Source organism: Chiloscyllium punctatum, chromosome 47 (assembly GCF_047496795.1).
Source record: "Chiloscyllium punctatum isolate Juve2018m chromosome 47, sChiPun1.3, whole genome shotgun sequence".
Lineage (NCBI taxonomy): Eukaryota > Metazoa > Chordata > Chondrichthyes > Orectolobiformes > Hemiscylliidae > Chiloscyllium > Chiloscyllium punctatum.
Genome location: NC_092785.1, coordinates 59,874,382 through 59,892,545, shown reverse-complemented (window position 1 = coordinate 59,892,545; position 18,164 = coordinate 59,874,382).

Genomic DNA, 18,164 nt, shown 5'->3' with positions numbered 1-18,164 from the left:
GCTCTTCTCTGGGTGTGTTACACTGACTGAGTGGGGTCAGTCTGCTCTTCCCTGGGTGTGTTACATTGACAGTTTGGGGTCAGTCTGCTCTTCCCTGGGTGTGTTACATTGACAGAGTGGGGTCAGTCTGCTCTTCCCTGGGTGTGTTACATTGGCAGAGTGGGGTTAGTCTGCTCTTCCCTGGGTATGTTACATTGACCGAGTGAGGTCAATCTTCTGTTCCCTGGGTGAGTTACATTGACAGAGAGGGGTCAGTCTGTTCTTCCCTGGCTGTGTTACAATGACAGAGTGGGGTCAGTCTGCTCTTCCCTGGGTGGGTTACATTGAAAGAGTAGGGTCAGTCTGCTCTTCTCTGGGTGAGTTACACGGAGGGAGAGGGGTCAGTCTGCTCTTCCCTGGGTGTGTTACATTGACAGAGTGGGGTCAGTCTGCTCTTCCCTGGGTGTGTTACATTGACAGAGTGGGGACAATCTGCTCTTCCCTGGGTGTGTTACATTGACAGAGTGAGGTCAGTCTGCTCTTCCCTGAGTGTGTTACTTTGACAGAGTGGGAAGAGTCTGCTATTCCCTGAGTGTGTTACTTTGGCAGAGTGGGGTCAGTCTGCTCTTCCCTAGGTGAGTTACATTGAGATAGAGGGGTCACTCTGGTCTCCCCTGGGTGTGTTACATTGACAGAGTTGGGAGGGTCTGCTCTTCCCTGGGTCTGTGATAATGACAGAGTGGGGTCAGTCTGCTCTTCCCTGGGTGGGTTACATTGACAGAATGGGGTCAGTCTGCTCTTCCCTGGGTGAGTTACATGGAGGGAGAGGGGTCAGTCTGCTCTTCACTGGGTGGGTTACATTGACAGAGTGGGGTCAGTCCGCTCTTCCCTGGGTGAGTTACATGGAGAGAGAGGGGTCAGTCTGCTCTCCCCTGGGTGTGTTACATTGACAGAGTGGGGTCAGTCAGCTCTTCCCTGGGTGTGTTACATTGAAAGAGTGGGGTCAGTCTGCTCTTCCCTGGGTGAGTTACACGGAGGGAGAGGGGTCAGTCTGGTCTTCCCTGGGTGTGTTACATTGACAGAGTGAGGTCAGTCTGCACTTCCCTGGGTGTGTTACATTAACAGAGTGAGGTCACTCTGCTCTTCCCTGAGTGTGTTACTTTGACAGAGTGGGAAGAGTCTGCTCTTCCCTGAGTGCGTTACTTTGACAGAGTGGTGTCAGTCTGCTCTTCCCTGGGTGCGTGACATTGACAGAGTGGGGTCAGTCTGCTCTTCCCTGGGTGTGTTACATTGACAGAGTGGGGTCAGTCTGCTCATCCCTGGGTGTGTTACATTGACAGAGTGGGGTTAGTCTGCTCTTCCCTGGGTATGTTACATTGACCGAGTGAGGTCAATCTTCTGTTCCCTGGGTGAGTTACATTGACAGAGAGGGGTCAGTCTGCTCTTCCCTGGCTGTGTTACATTGAAAGTGTGGGGTCAGACTGCTCTTCCCTGGGTGTGTTACATTGACAGAGTGAGGTCAGTCTGCTCTTCCCTGGGTGAGTTACATAGACAGGGTGGGGTCAGTCTGCTCTCCACCGGGTGTGATACATTGACAGAGTGGGGTCAGACTGCTATTCCCTGAGTATGTTACATTGACCGACTGGGTTCAGTCTGCCGTTCCCTGGTTGTGTTACATTGACAGAGTGGGGTCAGTCTGCTCTTCCCTGGGTGTGTTACATTGACAGAGTGGGGTCTGTCTGCTCTTCCCTGGGTGCATTACATTGACAGGGTGTGGTCAGTCTGCTCTTCCCCGGGTGTGTTACATTGATGGAGTGGGGTCAGTCTGCTCTTCCCTGGGTGTGTTAAATTGAAAGAGTGGGGTCAGTCTGCTCTTCCCTGGGTGAGTTACACGGAGGGAGAGGGGTCAGTCTGGTCTTCCCTGGGTGTGTTACATTGACCGAGTGAGGTCAATCTTCTGTTCCCTGGGTGAGTTACATTGACAGAGAGGGGTCAATCTGCTCTTCCCTGGCTGTGTTACAATGACAGAGTGGGGTCAGACTGCTCTTCCTTGGGTGTGTTACATTGACAGAGTGGGGTCAGTCTGCTCTTCCCGCGGTGTGTAACATTGACAGAGTGAGGTCAGTCTGCTATTCCCTGGTTGAGTTACATTGACAGGGCTGGTTCAGTCTGCTCTCCCCTGGGTGTGATACATTGACAGAGTGGGGTCAGTCTGCTCTTCCCTGGGTGGGTTACATTGACAGAGTGGGGTCAGTGTGTTCTTCCCTGGGTGTGTTACTTTGACAGAGTGGGGTCAGTCTGCTCTTCCCTGAGAGTCTCACATTGACAGAGTGCGGTCAGTCTCCTCTTCCCTGAGAGTGTCACATTGACAGATTGGGGTCAGTCTGCTCTTCCCTGGGTGTGTTACATTGACAGAGTGCGGTCAGTCTGCTCTTCCCTGGGTGACTTACATGGAGGGAGATGGGTCAGTCTGCTCTTCACTGGGTGGGTTACATTGACAGAGTGGGGTCAGTCCGCTCTTCCCTGGGTGTGTTACATTGACAGAGTGGGGTAAGTCTGCTCTCCCCTGGGTGTCTGACATTGACAGAGTGGGGTCAGTCTGTTCTTCCCTGGGTGTGTTACATTGACAGAATGGGGTCAGTCTGCTCTTCCCTGGGTGTGTTACATTGACAGAGTGGGGTCAGTCTGCTCTTCCCTGGGTCTGTTACATTGACAGAGTGGGGTCAGTCTGCTCTTCCCTGGGTGTGTTACATTGACAGAGTGGGGTCAGTCAGCTCTTCCCTGGGTGTGTTACATTGAAAGAGTGGGGTCAGTCTGCTCTTCCCTGGGTGAGTTACACGGAGGGAGAGGGGTCAGTCTGGTCTTCCCTGGGTGTGTTACATTGACAGAGTGGGGTCAGTCTGCTCTTCCCTGGGTGTGTTACATTGTAAGAGTGGGGTCAGTCTGCTATTCCCTGGGTGAGTTACACGGAGGGAGAGGGGTCAGTCTGGTCTTCCCTGGGTGTGTTACATTGACAGAGTGGGGTCAGTCTGCTCTTCCCTGGGTGTGTTACATTGACAGAGTGGGTTCAGTCTGCTCTTCCCTGGGTGTGTTACATTGGCAGAGTGGGGTTAGTCTGCTCTTCCCTGGGTATGTTACATTGACCGAGTGAGGTCAATCTTCTGTTCCCTGGGTGAGTTACATTGACAGAGAGGGGTCAGTCTGTTCTTCCCTGGCTGTGTTACAATGACAGAGTGGGGTCAGTCTGCTCTTCCCTGGGTGTGTTACATTGAAAGAGTGGGGTCAGTCTGCTATTCCCTGGGTGAGTTACACGGAAGGAGAGGGGTCAGTCTGGTCTTCCCTGGGTGTGTTACATTGACAGAGTGGGGTCAGTCTGCTCTTCCCTGGGTGTGTTACATTGACAGAGTGGGGTCAGTCTGCTCTTCTCTGGGTGTGTTACACTGACTGAGTGGGGTCAGTCTGCTCTTCCCTGGGTGTGTTACATTGACAGTTTGGGGTCAGTCTGCTCTTCCCTGGGTGTGTTACATTGACAGAGTGGGGTCAGTCTGCTCTTCCCTGGGTGTGTTACATTGGCAGAGTGGGGTTAGTCTGCTCTTCCCTGGGTATGTTACATTGACCGAGTGAGGTCAATCTTCTGTTCCCTGGGTGAGTTACATTGACAGAGAGGGGTCAGTCTGTTCTTCCCTGGCTGTGTTACAATGACAGAGTGGGGTCAGTCTGCTCTTCCCTGGGTGGGTTACATTGAAAGAGTAGGGTCAGTCTGCTCTTCTCTGGGTGAGTTACACGGAGGGAGAGGGGTCAGTCTGCTCTTCCCTGGGTGTGTTACATTGACAGAGTGGGGTCAGTCTGCTCTTCCCTGGGTGTGTTACATTGACAGAGTGGGGACAATCTGCTCTTCCCTGGGTGTGTTACATTGACAGAGTGAGGTCAGTCTGCTCTTCCCTGAGTGTGTTACTTTGACAGAGTGGGAAGAGTCTGCTATTCCCTGAGTGTGTTACTTTGGCAGAGTGGGGTCAGTCTGCTCTTCCCTAGGTGAGTTACATTGAGATAGAGGGGTCACTCTGGTCTCCCCTGGGTGTGTTACATTGACAGAGTTGGGAGGGTCTGCTCTTCCCTGGGTCTGTGATAATGACAGAGTGGGGTCAGTCTGCTCTTCCCTGGGTGGGTTACATTGACAGAATGGGGTCAGTCTGCTCTTCCCTGGGTGAGTTACATGGAGGGAGAGGGGTCAGTCTGCTCTTCACTGGGTGGGTTACATTGACAGAGTGGGGTCAGTCCGCTCTTCCCTGGGTGAGTTACATGGAGAGAGAGGGGTCAGTCTGCTCTCCCCTGGGTGTGTTACATTGACAGAGTGGGGTCAGTCAGCTCTTCCCTGGGTGTGTTACATTGAAAGAGTGGGGTCAGTCTGCTCTTCCCTGGGTGAGTTACACGGAGGGAGAGGGGTCAGTCTGGTCTTCCCTGGGTGTGTTACATTGACAGAGTGAGGTCAGTCTGCACTTCCCTGGGTGTGTTACATTAACAGAGTGAGGTCACTCTGCTCTTCCCTGAGTGTGTTACTTTGACAGAGTGGGAAGAGTCTGCTCTTCCCTGAGTGCGTTACTTTGACAGAGTGGTGTCAGTCTGCTCTTCCCTGGGTGCGTGACATTGACAGAGTGGGGTCAGTCTGCTCTTCCCTGGGTGTGTTACATTGACAGAGTGGGGTCAGTCTGCTCATCCCTGGGTGTGTTACATTGACAGAGTGGGGTTAGTCTGCTCTTCCCTGGGTATGTTACATTGACCGAGTGAGGTCAATCTTCTGTTCCCTGGGTGAGTTACATTGACAGAGAGGGGTCAGTCTGCTCTTCCCTGGCTGTGTTACATTGAAAGTGTGGGGTCAGACTGCTCTTCCCTGGGTGTGTTACATTGACAGAGTGAGGTCAGTCTGCTCTTCCCTGGGTGAGTTACATAGACAGGGTGGGGTCAGTCTGCTCTCCACCGGGTGTGATACATTGACAGAGTGGGGTCAGACTGCTATTCCCTGAGTATGTTACATTGACCGACTGGGTTCAGTCTGCCGTTCCCTGGTTGTGTTACATTGACAGAGTGGGGTCAGTCTGCTCTTCCCTGGGTGTGTTACATTGACAGAGTGGGGTCTGTCTGCTCTTCCCTGGGTGCATTACATTGACAGGGTGTGGTCAGTCTGCTCTTCCCCGGGTGTGTTACATTGATGGAGTGGGGTCAGTCTGCTCTTCCCTGGGTGTGTTAAATTGAAAGAGTGGGGTCAGTCTGCTCTTCCCTGGGTGAGTTACACGGAGGGAGAGGGGTCAGTCTGGTCTTCCCTGGGTGTGTTACATTGACCGAGTGAGGTCAATCTTCTGTTCCCTGGGTGAGTTACATTGACAGAGAGGGGTCAATCTGCTCTTCCCTGGCTGTGTTACAATGACAGAGTGGGGTCAGACTGCTCTTCCTTGGGTGTGTTACATTGACAGAGTGGGGTCAGTCTGCTCTTCCCGCGGTGTGTAACATTGACAGAGTGAGGTCAGTCTGCTATTCCCTGGTTGAGTTACATTGACAGGGCTGGTTCAGTCTGCTCTCCCCTGGGTGTGATACATTGACAGAGTGGGGTCAGTCTGCTCTTCCCTGGGTGGGTTACATTGACAGAGTGGGGTCAGTGTGTTCTTCCCTGGGTGTGTTACTTTGACAGAGTGGGGTCAGTCTGCTCTTCCCTGAGAGTCTCACATTGACAGAGTGCGGTCAGTCTCCTCTTCCCTGAGAGTGTCACATTGACAGATTGGGGTCAGTCTGCTCTTCCCTGGGTGTGTTACATTGACAGAGTGCGGTCAGTCTGCTCTTCCCTGGGTGACTTACATGGAGGGAGATGGGTCAGTCTGCTCTTCACTGGGTGGGTTACATTGACAGAGTGGGGTCAGTCCGCTCTTCCCTGGGTGTGTTACATTGACAGAGTGGGGTAAGTCTGCTCTCCCCTGGGTGTCTGACATTGACAGAGTGGGGTCAGTCTGTTCTTCCCTGGGTGTGTTACATTGACAGAATGGGGTCAGTCTGCTCTTCCCTGGGTGTGTTACATTGACAGAGTGGGGTCAGTCTGCTCTTCCCTGGGTCTGTTACATTGACAGAGTGGGGTCAGTCTGCTCTTCCCTGGGTGTGTTACATTGACAGAGTGGGGTCAGTCAGCTCTTCCCTGGGTGTGTTACATTGAAAGAGTGGGGTCAGTCTGCTCTTCCCTGGGTGAGTTACACGGAGGGAGAGGGGTCAGTCTGGTCTTCCCTGGGTGTGTTACATTGACAGAGTGGGGTCAGTCTGCTCTTCCCTGGGTGTGTTACATTGTAAGAGTGGGGTCAGTCTGCTATTCCCTGGGTGAGTTACACGGAGGGAGAGGGGTCAGTCTGGTCTTCCCTGGGTGTGTTACATTGACAGAGTGGGGTCAGTCTGCTCTTCCCTGGGTGTGTTACATTGACAGAGTGGGTTCAGTCTGCTCTTCCCTGGGTGTGTTACATTGGCAGAGTGGGGTTAGTCTGCTCTTCCCTGGGTATGTTACATTGACCGAGTGAGGTCAATCTTCTGTTCCCTGGGTGAGTTACATTGACAGAGAGGGGTCAGTCTGTTCTTCCCTGGCTGTGTTACAATGACAGAGTGGGGTCAGTCTGCTCTTCCCTGGGTGGGTTACATTGACAGAATGGGGTCAGTCTGCTCTTCCCTGGGTGAGTTACATGGAGGGAGAGGGGTCAGTCTGCTCTTCACTGGGTGGGTTACATTGAAAGATTGGGGTCAGTCTGCTCTTCTCTGGTGAGTTACACGGAGGGAGAGGGGTCAGTCTGCTCTTCCCTGGGTGTGTTACATTGACAGAGTGGGGACAATCTGCTCATCCCTGGGTGTGTTACATTGACAGAGTGAGGTCAGTCTGCTCTTCCCTGAGTGTGTTACTTTGACAGAGTGGGAAGAGTCTGCAATTCCCTGAGTGTGTTACTTTGACAGAGTGGGGTCAGTCTGCTCTTCCCTAGGTGAGTTACATTGAGATAGAGGGGTCAGTCTGCTCTTCTCTGGTGAGTTACACGGAGGGAGAGGGGTCAGTCTGCTCTTCCCTGGGTGTGTTACATTGACAGAATGGGGTCAGTCTGCTCTTCCCTGGGTGAGTTACATGGAGGGAGAGGGGTCAGTCTGCTCTTCACTGGGTGGGTTACATTGAAAGATTGGGGTCAGTCTGCTCTTCTCTGGTGAGTTACACGGAGGGAGAGGGGTCAGTCTGCTCTTCCCTGGGTGTGTTACATTGACAGAGTGGGGACAATCTGCTCATCCCTGGGTGTGTTACATTGACAGAGTGAGGTCAGTCTGCTCTTCCCTGGGTGTGTTACATTGACAGTGTGGGGTCAGTCCGCTCTTCTCTGGGTGTGTTACACTGAGAGAGTGGGGTCAGTCTGCTCTTCCCTGGGTGTGTTACATTGACAGAGTGGGGTCAGTCTGCTCTTCCCTGGGTGTGTAACATTGACAGAGTGGGGTCAGTCTGCTCTTCCCTGGGTGTGTTCCATTGACAGAGTGGGGTTAGTCAGCTCTTCCCTGGGTATGTTACATTGACCGAGTGAGGTCAATCTTCTGTTCCCTGGGTGAGTTACATTGACAGAGTGGGGTCAGTCTGCTCTTCCCTGGGTGTGTTACATTGACAGAGTGGGGTCAGTCTGCTCTTCCCTGGGTGTGTTACATTGACAGAGTGGGGTTAGTCAGCTCTTCCCTGGGTTTGTTACATTGACCGAGTGAGGTCAATCTTCTGTTCCCTGGGTGAGTTACATTGACAGAGTGGGGTCAGACTGCTCTTCCCTGGGTGTGTTACATTGAAAAAGTGGGGTCAGTCTGCTCTTCTCTGGGTGAGTTACACGGAGGGAGAGGGGTCATTCTGCTCTTCCCTGGGTGTGTTACATTGACAGAGTGGGGTCAGTCTGCTCTTCCCTGGGTGTGTTACATTGACAGAGTGGGGACAATCTGCTCTTCCCTGGGTGTGTTACTTTGACAGAGTTGGGTAAGACTGCTCTCCCCTGGGTGTCTAACATTGACAGAGTGGGGTCAGTGTGTTCTTTCCTGGGTGAGTTACATTGACAGAATGGGGTCAGTCTGCTCTTCCCTGGGTGTGTTACATTGACAGAGTGGGGTCAGTCTGCTCTTCCCTGGGTGTGTTACATTGAAAGAGTGGGGTCAGTCTGCTATTCCCTGGGTGAGTTACACGGAGGGAGAGGGGTCAGTCTGGTCTTCCCTGGGTGTGTTACATTGACAGAGTGGGGTCAGTCTGCTCTTCCCTGGGTGTGTTACATTGACAGAGTGGGGTCAGTCTGCTCTTCTCTGGGTGTGTTACACTGACAGAGTGGGGTCAGTCTGCTCTTCCCTGGGTGTGTTACATTGACAGAGTGGGGTCAGTCTGCTCTTCCCTGGGTGTGTTACATTGACAGAGTGGGGTCAGTCTGCTCTTCCCTGGGTGTGTTACATTGGCAGAGTGGGGTTAGTCTGCTCTTCCCTGGGTATGTTACATTGACCGAGTGAGGTCAATCTTCTGTTCCCTGGGTGAGTTACATTGACAGAGAGGGGTCAGTCTGCTCTTCCCTGGCTGTGTTACAATAACAGAGTGGGGTCAGTCTGCTCTTCCCTGGGTGGGTTACATTGAAAGAGTAAGGTCAGTCTGCTCTTCTCTGGGTGAGTTACACGGAGGGAGAGTGGTCAGTCTGCTCTTCCCTGGGTGTGTTACATTGACAGAGTGGGGTCAGTCTGCTCTTCCCTGGGTGTGTTACATTGACAGAGTGAGGTCAGTCTGCGCTTCCCTGAGTGTGTTACTTTGACAGAGTGGGGTCAGTCTGCTCTTCCCTAGGTGAGTTACATTGAGATAGAGGGGTCACTCTGGTCACCCCTGGGTGGCTTACATTGACAGAATGGGGTCAGTCTGCTCTTCCCTGGGTGAGTTATATGGAGGGAGAGGGGTCAGTCTGCTCTTCACTGGGTGGGTTACATTGACAGAGTGGGGTCAGTCCGCTCTTCCCTGGGTGAGTTACATGGAGAGAGAGGGATCAGTCTGCTCTCCCCTGGGTGTGTTACATTGACAGAGTGGGGTCAGTAAGCTCTTCCCTGGGTGTGTTACATTGAAAGAGTGGGGTCAGTCTGCTCTTCCCTGGGTGAGTTACACGGAGGGAGAGGGGTCAGTCTGGTCTTCCCTGGGTGTGTTACATTGACAGAGTGAGGTCAGTCTGCACTTCCCTGGGTGTGTTACATTGACAGAGTTAGGTCAGTCTGCTCTTCCCTGAGTGTGTTACTTTGACAGAGTGAGAAGAGTCTGCTCTTCCCTGAGTGTGTTACTTTGACAGAGTGGTGTCAGTCTGCTCTTCCCTGGGTGCGTGACATTGACAGAGTGGGGTCAGTCTGCTCTTCCCTGGGTGTGTTACATTGACAGAGTGGGGTCAGTCTGCTCTTCCCTGGGTGTGTTACATTGACAGAGTGGGGTTAGTCTGCTCTTCCCTGGGTATGTTACATTGACCGAGTGAGGTCAATCTTCTGTTCCCTGGGTGAGTTACATTGACAGAGAGGGGTCAGTCTGCTCTTCCCTGGCTGTGTTACATTGAAAGTGTGGGGTCAGACTGCTCTTCCCTGGGTGTGTTACATTGACAGAGTGAGGTCAGTCTGCTCTTCACTGGGTGAGTTACATTGACAGGGTGGGGTCAGTCTGCTCTCCACCGGGTGTGATACATTGACAGAGTGGGGTCAGACTGCTATTCCCTGAGTATGGTACATTGACAGAGTGGGTTCAGTCTGCTCTTCCCTGGTTGTGTTACATTGACAGAGTGGGGTCAGTCTGCTCCTCCCTGGTGTGTTACATTGACAGAGTGGGGTCTGTCTGCTCTTCCCTGGGTGCATTACATTGACAGGGTGTGGTCAGTCTGCTCTTCCCCGGGTGTGTTACATTGATGGAGTGGGGTCAGTCTGCTCTTCCCTGGGTGTGTTACATTGAAAGAGTGGGGTCAGTCTGCTCTTCCCTGGGTGAGTTACACGGAGGGAGAGGGGTCAGTCTGGTCTTCCCTGGGTGTGTTACATTGACAGAGTGGGGTCAGTCTGCACTTCCCTGGTTGTGTTACATTGACAGAGTGGGGACAGTCTGCTCTTCCCTGGGTGTGTTACATTGACAGAGTGAGGTCAGTCTGCTCTTCCCTGGGTGCGTGACATTGACAGAGTGGGGTCAGTCTGCTCTTCCCTGGGTGAGTTACATGGAGGGAGAGGTGTCAGTCTGCTCTTCACTGGGTGGGTTACATTGACAGAGTGGGGTCAGTCCGCTCTTCCCTGGGTGTGTTACATTGACAGAGTGGGGTAAGTCTGCTCTCCCCTGGGTGTCTGACATTGACAGAGTGGGGTCAGTCTGTTCTTCCCTGGGTGTGTTACATTGACAGAATGGGATCAGTCTTCTCTTCCCTGGGTGTGTTACATTGACAGAGTGGGGTCATTCTGCTCTTCCCTGTGTCTGTTACATTGTCCGAGTGGGGTAAATCTGCTCTTCCCTGGGTGTGTTACATTGACAGAGAGGAGTCAGTCTGCTCTTCCCTGGGTGGTTTACATTGGCCGAGTGCGGTCAGTCTGCTCTTCTCTGGATGTGTTACATTGAAAGTGTGGGGTCAGTCTGCTCTTCCCTGGGTGCGTGATCATTGACACAGTGGGGTCAGTCTGCTCTTCCCTGGGTGTGTTACATTGACAGAGTGGGGTCAGTCTGCTCTTCCCTGGGTGTGTTACATTGACAGAGTGGGGTTAGTCTGCTCTTCCCTGGGTATGTTACATTGACGGAGTGAGGTCAATCTTCTGTTCCCTGGGTGAGTTACATTGACAGAGAGGGGTCAGTCTGCTCTTCCCTGGCTGTGTTACAATGACAGAGTGGGGTCAGACTGCTCTTCCTTGGGTGTGTTACATTGACAGAGTGGGGTCAGTCTGCTCTTCCCGCGGTGTGTTACATTGACAGAGTGGGGTCAGTCTGCCCTTCCCTGGTTGTGTTACATTCACAGAGTGGGGTCAGTCTGCTCTTCCCTGGGTGTGTTACATTGACAGTGTGGGGTCACTCAATCTTCCCTGGGTGAGTTTCATGGAGAGAGAGGGGTCAGTCTGCTCTCCCCTGGGTGTGTTACATTGACAGAGTGGGGTCAGTCAGCTCTTCCCTGGGTGTGTTACATTGAAAGAGTTGGGTCAGTCTGCTCTTCCCTGGGTGAGTTACACGGAGGGAGAGGGGTCAGTCTGGTCTTCCCTGGGTGTGTTACATAGACAAAGTGGGGTCAGTCTGCTCTTCCCTGGGTGTGTTACATTGAAAGAGTGGGGTCAGTCTGCTATTCCCTGGGTGAGTTACACGGAGGGAGAGGGGTCAGTCTGGTCTTCCCTGGGTGTGTTACATTGACAGAGTGGGGTCAGTCTGCTCTTCCCTGGGTGTGTTACATTGACAGAGTGGGGTCAGTCTGCTCTTCTCTGGGTGTGTTACACTGACAGTGTGGGGTCAGTCTGCTCTTCCCTGGGTGTGTTACATTGACAGAGTGGGGTCAGTCCGCTCTTCTCTGGGTGTGTTACACTGACAGAGTGGGGTCAGTCTACTCTTCCCTGGGTGTGTTACATTGACAGAGTGGGGTCAGTCTGCTCTTCCCTGGGTGTGTTACATTGACAGAGTGGGGTCAGTCTGCTCTTCCCTGGGTGTGTTACATTGGCAGAGTGGGGTTAGTCTGCTCTTCCCTGGGTATGTTACATTGACCGAGTGAGGTCAATCTTCTGTTCCCTGGGTGAGTTACATTGACAGAGAGGGGTCAGTCTGTTCTTCCCTGGCTGTGTTACAATGACAGAGTGGGGTCAGTCTGCTCTTCCCTGGGTGGGTTACATTGACAGAATGGGGTCAGTCTGCTCTTCCCTAGGTGAGTTACATGGAGGGAGAGGGGTCAGTCTGCTCTTCACTGGGTGGGTTACATTGAAAGAGTGGGGTCAGTCCGCTCTTCTCTGGGTGAGTTATACGGAGGGAGAGGCGTCAGTCTGCTCTTCCCTGGGTGTGTTACATTGACAGAGTGGGGTAAGTCTGCTCTTCCCTGGGTGTGTTACATTGACAGAGTGGGGACAATCTGCTCTTCCCTGGGTGTGTTACATTGACAGAGTGAGGTCAGTCTGCTCTTCCCTGAGTGTGTTACTTTGACAGAGTGGGAAGAGTCTGCTATTCCCTGAGTGTGTTACTTTGACAGAGTGGGGTCAGTCTGCTCTTCCCTAGGTGAGTTACATTGAGATAGAGGGGTCACTCTGGTCTCCCCTGGGTGTGTTACATTGACTGAGTTGGGTGAGTCTGCTCTTCCCTGGGTCTGTGATAATGACAGAGTGGGGTCAGTCTGCTCTTCCCTGGGTGAGTTACATGGAGGGAGAGGGGTCAGTCTGCTCTTCACTGGGTGGGTTACATTGACACAGTGGGGTCAGTCTGCTCTTCCCTGGGTGAGTTACACGGAGGGAGAGGGGTCAGTCTGGTCTTCCCTGGGTGTGTTACATTGACAGAGTGAGGTCAGTCTGCACTTCCCTGGGTGTGTTACATTGACAGAGTGAGGTCAGTCTGCTCTTCCCTGAGTGTGTTACTTTGACAGAGTGGGAAGAGTCTGCTCTTCCCTGAGTGTGTTACTTTGACAGAGTGGTGTCAGTCTGCTCTTCCCTGGGTGCGTGACATTGACAGAGTGGGGTCAGTCTGCTCTTCCCTGGGTGTGTTACATTGACAGAGTGGGGTCAGTCTGCTCTTCCCTGGGTGTGTTACATTGACAGAGTGGGGTTAGTCTGCTCTTCCCTGGGTATGTTACATTGACCGAGTGAGGTCAATCTTCTGTTCCCTGGGTGAGTTACATTGACAGAGAGGGGTCAGTCTGCTCTTCCCTGGCTGTGTTACATTGAAAGTGTGGGGTCAGACTGCTCTTCCCTGGGTGTGTTACATTGACAGAGTGAGGTCAGTCTGCTCTTCCCTGGGTGAGTTACATTGACAGGGTGGGGTCAGTCTGCTCTCCCCTGGGTGTGATACATTGACAGAGTGGGGTCAGACTGCTATTCCCTGAGTATGTTACATTGACAGAGTGGGTTCAGTCTGCCCTTCCCTGGTTGTGTTACATTGACAGAGTGGGGTCCGTCTGCTCTTCCCTGGGTGTGTTACATTGACAGAGTGGGGTCTGTCTGCTCTTCCCTGGGTGCATTACATTGACAGGGTGTGGTCAGTCTGCTCTTCCCCGGGTGTGTTACATTGATGGAGTGGGGTCAGTCTGCTCTTCCCTGGGTGTGTTACATTGAAAGAGTGGGGTCAGTCTGCTCTTCCCTGGGTGAGTTACACGGAGGGAGAGGGGTCAGTCTGCTCTTCCCTGGGTGTGTTACATTGAAAGAATGGGGTTAGTCTGCTCTTCCCTGCGTATGTTACATTGAACGAGTGAGGTCAATCTTCTGTTCCCTGGGTGAGTTACATTGACAGAGAGGGGTCAATCTGCTCTTCCCTAGCTGTGTTACAATGACAGAGTGGGGTCAGACTGCTCTTCCTTGGATGTATTACATTGACAGAGTGGGGTCAGTCTGCTCTTCCCGCGGTGTGTAACATTGACAGAGTGAGGTCAGTCTGCTCTTCCCTGGGTGAGTTACATTGACAGGGTTGGTTCAGTCTGCTCTCCCCTGGGTGTGATACATTGACAGAGTGGGGTCAGTCTGCTCTTCCCTGGGTGGGTTACATTGACAGAGTGGGGTCAGTCTGTTCTTCCCTGGGTGTGTTACTTTGACAGAGTGGGGTCAGTCTGCTCTTCCCTGAGAGTCTCACATTGACAGAGTGCGGTCAGTCTGCTCTTCCCTGAGAGTGTCACATTGACAGAGTGGGGTCAGTCTGCTCTTCACTGAGAGTGTCACATTGACAGATTGGGGTCAGTCTGCTCTTCCCTGGGTGTGTTACATTGACAAAGTGCGGTCAGTCTGCTCTTCCCTGGGTGAGTTACATGGAGGGAGAGTGGTCAGTCTGCTCTTCACTGGGTGGGTTACATTGACAGAGTGGGGTCAGTCCGCTCTTCCCTGGGTGTGTTACATTGACAGAGTGGGGTAAGTCTGCTCTCCCCTGGGTGTCTGACATTGACAGAGTGGGGTCAGTCTGCTCTTCCCTGGGTGGTTTACATTGGCCGAGTGCGGTCAGTCTGCTCTTCTCTGGATGTGTTACATTGAAAGTGTGGGGTCAGTCTGCTCTTCCCTGGGTGCGTGACATTGATACAGTGGGGTCAGTCTGCTCTTCCCTGGGTGTGTTACATTGACAGAGTGGGGTTAGTCTGCTCTTCCCTGGGTATGTTACATTGACCGAGTGAGGTCAATCTTCTGTTCCCTGGGTGAGTTACATTGACAGAGAGGGGTCAGTCTGCTCTTCCCTGGCTGTGTTACAATGACAGAGTGGGGTCAGACTGCTCTTCCTTGGGTGTGTTACATTGACAGAGTGGGGTCAGTCTGCTCTTCCCGCGGTGTGTTACATTGACAGAGTGAGGTCAGTCTGCTCTTCCCTGGGTGAGTTACATTGACAGGGTTGGGTCAGTCTGCTCTCCCCTGGGTGTGATACATTGACAGAGTGGGGTCAGACTGCTATTCCCTGAGTATGTTACATTGACAGAGTGGGGTCAGTCTGCCCTTCCCTGGTTGTGTTACATTCACAGAGTGGGGTCAGTCTGCTCTTCCCTGGGTGTGTTACATTGACAGAATGGGGTCTGTCTGCTCTTCCCTGGGTGAGTTACACGGAGGGAGAGGGGTCAGTCTGGTCTTCCCTGGGTGTGTTACATTGACAGAGTGGGGTCAGTCTGCTCTTCCCTGGGTGTGTTACATTGACAGAGTGGGGACAGTCTGCTCTTCCCTGGGTGTGTTACATTGACAGAGTGAGGTCAGTCTGCTCTTCCCTGAATGTGTTACTTTGACAGAGTGGGAAGAGTCTGCTCTTCCCTGAGTGTGTTACTTTGACAGAGTGGGGTCAGTCTGTTCTTCCCTAGGTGAGTTACATTGAGAGAGAGGGGTCACTCTGGTCTCCCCTGGGTGTGTTACATTGACAGAGTTGGGTGAGTCTGCTCTTCCCTGGGTATGTGATAATGACAGAGTGGGGTCAGTCTGCTCTTCCCTGGGTGGCTTACATTGACTGAGTGCGGTCAGTCTGCTGTTCCCTGGGTGGGTTACATTGACAGAATGGGGTCAGTCTGCTTTTCCCTGGGTGAGTTACATGGAGGGAGAGGGGTCAGTCTGCTCTTCACTGGGTGGGTTACATTGACAGAGTGGGGTCAGTCCGCTCTTCCCTGGGTGTGTTACATTGACAGAGTGAGGTCAGTCTGCTCTTCCCTGAGTGTGTTACTTTGACAGAGTGGGAAGAGTCTGCTCTTCCCTGAGTGTGTTACTTTGACAGAGTGGTGTCAGTCTGCTCTTCCCTGGGTGCGTGACATTGACAGAGTGGGGTCAGTCTGCTCTTCCCCAGGTGTGTTACATTGATGGAGTGGGGTCAGTCTGCTCTTCCCTGCGTTTGTTACATTGAAAGAGTGGGGTCAGTCTGCTCTTCCCTGGGTGAGTTACACGGAGGGAGAGGGGTCAGTCTGGTCTTCCCTGGGTGTGTTACATTGACAGAGTGGGGTCAGTCTGCTCTTCCCTGGGTGTGTTACATTGACAGAGTGGGGACAGTCTGCTCTTCCCTGGGTGTGTTACATTGACAGAGTGAGGTCAGTCTGCTCTTCCCTGAATGTGTTACTTTGACAGAGTGGGAAGAGTCTGCTCTTCCCTGAGTGTGTTACTTTGACAGAGTGGGGTCAGTCTGTTCTTCCCTAGGTGAGTTACATTGAGAGAGAGGGGTCACTCTGGTCTCCCCTGGGTGTGTTACATTGACAGAGTTGGGAGGGTCTGCTCTTCCCTGGGTATGTGATAATGACAGAGTGGGGTCAGTCTGCTCTTCCCTGGGTGGCTTACATTGACTGAGTGCGGTCAGTCTGCTCTTCCCTGGGTGGGTTACATTGACAGAATGGGGTCAGTCTGCTTTTCCCTGGGTGAGTTACATGGAGGGAGAGAGGTCAGTCTGCTCTTCACTGGGTGGGTTACATTGACAGAGTGGGGTCAGTCTGCTCTTCCCTGGGTGTGTTACATTGACAGAGTGGGGTCAGTCTGCTCTTCCCTGGGTGTGTTACATTGTCAGAGTGGGGTCAGTCCGCTCTTCCCTGGGTGTGTTGCATTGACAGTGTAGGGTCAGTCTGCTCTTCCCTGGGTGTGATACATTGACAGAGGGGGGTCATTCTGCTCTTCCCAAGGTCTGTGATATTGACAGAGTGGGGTCAGTCTGCTCTTCCCTGGGTGTGTTACTTTGACAGAGTGGGGTCAGTCTGCTTTTCCCTGGGTGTGTTACATTGACAGGGTGGGGTCAGTCTATCTTCCCTGGGTGAGTTACATGGAGAGAGAGGGGTCAGTCTGCTCTCCCCTGGGTGTGTTGCATTGACAGAGTGGGGTCAGTCTGCTCTTCCCTGGGTGTGTTACATTGAAAGAGTGGGGTCAGTCTGCTTTTCCCTGGGTGAGTTACATGGAGGGAGAGGGTTCAGTCTGCTCTTCACTGGGTGGGTTACATTGACAGAGTGGGGTCAGTCCGCTCTTCCCTGGGTGTGTTACATTGACAGAGTGGGGTCAGTCTGCTCTTCCCTGGGTGTGTTACACTGACAGAGTGGGGTCAGTCTGCTCTTCCCTGGGTGTGTTACATTGACAGAGTGGGGTCAGTCTGCTCTTCCCTGGGTGTGTTACATTGACAGAGGGGGGTCAGTCTGCTCTTCCCAAGGTCTGTGATATTGACAGAGTGGGGTCAGTTTGCTCTTCCCTGGATGTATTACATTGACAGAGTGGGGTCAGTCTGCTTTTCCCTGGTTGTGTTACATTGACAGGGTGGGGTCAGTCTATCTTCCCTGGGTGAGTTACATGGAGAGAGAGGGGTCAGTCTGCTCTCCCCTGGGTGTGTTGCATTGACAGAGTGGGGTCAGTCTGCTCTTCCCTGGGTGTGTTACATTGAAAGAGTGGGGTCAGTCTGCTATTCCCTGGGTGAGTTACACGGAGGGAGAGGGGTCAGTCCGGTCTTCCCTGGGTGTGTTACATTGACAGAGTGGGTTCAGTCTGCTCTTCCCTGGGTGTGTTACATTGAGAGAGTGGGGACAGTCTGCTCTTCCCTGGGTGTGTTACATTGACAGAGTGAGGTCAGTCTGCTCTTCCCTGAGTGTGTTACATTGACAGAGTGAGGTCAGTCTGCTCTTCCCTGAGTGTGTTGCATTGACAGAGTGGGGTCAGTCTGATCTTACCTGGGTGGGTTACATTGACAGAGTGGGGTCAGTCTGTTCTTCCCTGGGTGTGTTACTTTGACAGAGTGTGGTCAGTCTGCTCTTCCCTGAGAGTCTCACATTGACAGAGTGCGGTCAATCTGCTCTTCGCTGAGAGTGTCATATTGACAGAGTGGGGTCAGTCTGCTCTTCACTGAGAGTGTCACATTGACAGATAGGGGTCAGTCTGCTCTTCCCTGGGTGTGTGACATTGACAGAGTGCGGTCAGTCTGCTCTTCCCTGGGTGAGTTACATGGAGGGAGAGGGGTCAGTCTGCTCTTCACTGGGTGGGTTACATTGACAGAGTGGGGTCAGTCCGCTCTTCTCTGGGTGTGTTACATTGACAGAGTGGGGTCAGTCTGCGCTTCTCTGGGTTTGTTACTTTGACAGAGTGGGGTCAGTCTGCTCTTCCCTGGGTGTGTTACACTGACAGAGTGGGGTCAGTCTGCTCTTCCCTGGGTGTGTTACATTGACAGTGTGGGGTCAATCTGCTCTTCCCTGGGTGTGTTACATTGACAGAGTGGGGTCAGTCTGCTCTTCCCTGGGTGTGTTGCATTGACAGAGTGGCGTCAGTCTGCTCTTCCCTGGGTGTGTTACATTGACAGAGTGGGGTCAGTCTGTTCTTCCCTGGGTGTGTTACATTGACAGAGTGGGGTCTGTCTGCTCTTCCCTGGGTGCGTTATATTGACAGGGTGGGGTCAGTCTCCTCTTCCCCGGGTGTGTTACATTGATGGAGTGGGGTCAGTCTGCTCTTCCCTGGGTGTGTTACATGAAAAGAGTGGGGTCAGTCTGCTCTTCCCTGGGTGAGTTACACCGAGGGAGAGGGGTCAGTCTGCTCTTCCCTGGGTGTGTTACATT